This window comes from Octopus bimaculoides, chromosome 2, assembly GCF_001194135.2.
Source record: "Octopus bimaculoides isolate UCB-OBI-ISO-001 chromosome 2, ASM119413v2, whole genome shotgun sequence".
NCBI classification, from domain to species: domain Eukaryota; kingdom Metazoa; phylum Mollusca; class Cephalopoda; order Octopoda; family Octopodidae; genus Octopus; species Octopus bimaculoides.
The window spans coordinates 163,631,374-163,635,728 of NC_068982.1; the positions used below are offsets into that span (position 1 = coordinate 163,631,374).

The 4,355-nt window shown below is 35.1% G+C and overlaps 1 protein-coding gene across 1 annotated transcript in view; it reads right to left on the minus strand.

The window, feature by feature from the left end:
* Window positions 1–4,355, minus strand: part of LOC106869785 (mannosyl-oligosaccharide glucosidase) — a 383,056-nt gene that overhangs the window by 376,708 nt on the left and 1,993 nt on the right. The window lies entirely within an intron of this gene.

The following is a 4,355-nucleotide window of genomic DNA, read 5'->3' on the forward strand; positions in this document are numbered from 1 at the left end:
CAGCTTTATTGGCATTTGAATGGTACGAGGGTAATAACAAATGGCACATCCCTTGTCCAGATGACTGGTAGAATAACACAACCGGGGAATTATCATTTCGGCATTCTTCTTTATAGGCACTTTAAAGTTGGTACAGATTGCATGTGCCTAAAATATGTCTGAGAAATTCAGGACGAATGTGTGCGTGAAGTATTTTAGCTTTAACGTTTTACTTTAGATGTTAAAAACAAATCTCACCACTCCAAATTATAAAGGATATGTTCATGTGTGTGTAAGCTGTACAAACATGTATGTATGTATGTACACATCCACTCAACAGCTTTATACAGTAAGAATACGTCCAATTACCCGCACACACCAGATATATACATGCATAGTTCACACATGACCAATCAATTAACCGCATATACGAGAGTAATCTATAATTACACAAGATATATAGCGTCAAACGTAAATAAGTCAGAAAGTTAGACAGAATGACAAGTCTCCATACAATTAATTATAATAGAAATATAAAGTTACAGAAAGATGTACAAAGTTGCGCGCGCGCGCGCACACACACACACACACGTAATCGAAATATACTGATTTACATTCAATTACGCATAGTCATATGTAATTAAATACATGCAATCACATAAATAGGTACCTCAGACACACCTGTTGTCATTCACATAGTGATGCTGATTAAAGGAGTATTCCTAACGAAAAAGCAAACAAAGACACTGTTATTCTAATTTACAATGGTTATAACAGAACTGGAGGCAAGTTGAGTGGATGATCTAGCTTAAAGCCATAGAGCAATGCCTGTGGCTGTCCATGAACTCGTCATAACTTAGGAGGAAGGAATTAGATATCTTCCTCAGTTGACAAACAATATCCCAAATTTTGGCAGGGTGGTGACAGGTGGGATCAAGATCAGAATTTGTTACGTGAAGACTCAGATATAGGAGGTAAAAGATGGATACAAAGTTGTGGTGTTTATACTTTCCCAAGGTCAATGAATTAGTAGAAAACAAAGCATTAGAATGATAGACACGAAAAAGCTTAAATGGGAAGTGACAACATTGATTATTTGTCGAGAGCATTGATAGGATTTAGGAATCATTTCTTGCCTAGGAATACAATAATACATCTATTACAGGAATAGGGGGGAAGGGTTGTAGTGTTGTTAATGCTCTCCCAAGGACACTGGAGATAATTTGATAATGAATTCTTATATTACAACATGTTTTGATGCTTGATCAACCTTAAGTATTTAACAGGTACTTATTTACTAAACTCCAGAATATAAAAGGCAAACTTCTTTTGGAGGGATTTGGGCTCAAAACGTAAACAGATGTTTACGTCAAATACCTTGTAGGTATTTTGTCCAATGCGCTCTACTACTTCTACCCTTCCCCAATAAAATGATCTGAAGATGGAGTAGAACTAAAGTGTAGAGCAGTGAAAGGGTTAAGTTAGAAAGACGGAGGAAGGAATATGGCAAAGTAATAGGGAAGATGGAGAAAGAATGGTCAGAAGTACGCACACACATTCAAAATCATGCACGCACTTCTACGTATCACGTACAAATATCTACACCTTTATTTTGTTAAAGATACTTTATACGGTATCCACTCACTCACATACGTACATACGTAACATATGTACGTGCATACGTACATATATATATATATGCACACATATATATGTACATACATACATACATTCTTGCATATATATATATATATATATATATATATATATGCATACATACATTTATATACGTATGTGCATACATAACATACAAATATATATGCACAGGCACATTTTAATGTATATGTATGTGTGTATATATGTATATACGTGTTATGATAGCCTGTACGCGTGTGTGTGTAAACATGCGTACAGACTAACATAATCACCAAGATCCATATTGATATCAGACATACACACAGCCAGAGTTTTGTCACTTATATCAATATTTACATAAAGGCAGTGGCATTTGGTAGCATTAGAGGGAATGATAGCCAACTTACATATCCCTACCACCTTAGCAAAGTGGGACAAAGTAGCGGGGATCGTGTGGAAAAGGGGGACAGAACAAAGTTGGCAAAGGAGTTTGATAGGTTCACATGACAATGATGATATTTGTGGTGATGATGATGATAAATTTAATACAAACATAAATAGGGGAATTTGAGAGGGAGTCTGAGGCAGAGAGAAAGACAAACTGATTGGCAAAGATTAAGAAAAAAGCTAGAATGAGGTAGATAGAGCTGGAAAGAAAATTTGTAGACTTAAAAGATACAATCGAGAAGAAAAGGAAAAAGGTAGGGGTGGGGGAGTAAAAAAAGACAATGGAATGGAGAGTAAATTGAGAAGACAAAGAAAAAATACAGGAATAATTCCTTTTCAAAACGTAGGGTTCCTGAGAGCAAGGGATTAATCTCACTTTCATGAAATAAACATAAGAGATAAATATATTGGAGTGTGTGTGCGCATATATATATATATATATGGGAGAATGTACGAAAAAACAACAACAGACGAGGACAGGTGGTGTAAATAACAAAAAGATGTATTAGTATGACGCTCAGGAATACGGAAAGTCTTTGACGTTTCGAGCTACGCTCTTCAACAGAAAGAATACGGAGACAAGGAGAAAAACACGGAGACAGGCTCGTCTAGCCTGAGATACTCTCCAAAATCACACCTTCATAACTTAAAAAAAAGATGCGGCACAAGCAACAAAGCCATATATATAAGCAAGACAGATCAGATCAGACGTGAGACTCATAACATCAACAACAAACGACGGATGTCTGCAATCGACAACAATTTTCATGTACTATAGCTACCTTTCTGACAATCAGGTGAACTTAATGTGAAATAATAGTTCTGTTTAATAGTCAACGAAGCGCTCGCAGCGGATTCGAACTCGTAAATCAAGTATCGGGTCTGTTTTATTCTACTTGGCCATTCCATTTTCACAGATACTGGCGATAATTAGCAAGGGAAGGAAAGGAGAGTTTGAGAGAAAAGGAGATGGAGAGAAAGAGGAGCTTGGTGAAAAACATAAAAGAAAAAGAAAGTTTATAAACAGAGAGGGGTAAGTTTATAAGAGGGAAAAAAAATAAATAAGAGAGGAAAGAAGTGAGAGCGGGAAATTGCAAAACATTGACAATAGAAGAGATTGAATAAGACATGTTGTGTATTATCGAGAGCCGGGTGGGCGGTTGATGCGTTATACACACTATAGAGAGGGATGGAGTAGAGGGTAGGACTGTTATCGAAAGGTGAGACCGAGTCTGTATTGTCTGTGTTGAGGTCACGTCACCAGTGTGTATGTGTATGATTGTACACATGTATAAAGACAGTTTACGCGTAGTCCATGTTTAACTGAGTACACGTCACCATGTACAAGTAACAAGACATGCACATAACAATGTGGTAATATATATGCGAGTGAAAAAAAAAACGTATACGTATTTATAGACATGCATTTGTGTATACGTATATATATTTAACCTTTAACCCTATATTTATATATGCACACTAATTATATATATATATGCACACACACATACATACACATAAACACACACATTAATTCTCTATATATTTATGTATATATTGATTAATTAATTGATTGGTTTGATTTGATTTCAAATAAATAGGCACAAAGCATAGGCATCAAATTTTGCGAAGAGGTGTAGTCATTTATATCGATCTTGCTCTGGTGCCTTATTTTACCGACACTGGAAGGATGAAAGGCAAATTTGATCACAGCGGGATTTGAACTCAGAACGTGCCGTTGCTAAATGCTGCAATCTGACGCTTTATATGTGTGCGTGTTGTATATACATATGCATAAACATGGCAGAGAACAGTTCACATGTGTATGAATACACGTATAAGTATAGTTTATCTGTGTGTATGACATCTAGAATACTTCTATACGGAAACAATTCATCTTTTCGTCTCAGTGACTATACACGTATTTAAAAACAACTCCTACCAATTTACACACGCACACAAGTAGAAAAAAAAAAGCAAGTGAATGTTTATCAATGCCAATCATATTAATACGCATTGTCAGTGAATGTGTTAGATCAAATCGCAATAGTAAACATTTTATTCAGTCACACACACATACGATTTCATTAAAGATACATACGTGCGTATGTGTGTGTGTGTATATATATATATATATATATATATATATATATATACATACAAACATAAGCTATATATATATCCAAACATAAGCTATCTTAAATTGCAAGCCGCTAAATGGAAAATATTAATATTCTATATAAATTACTTTGTAACAATTAATTTACTTTCAGTAAGAAAACGTTTTCACTTAT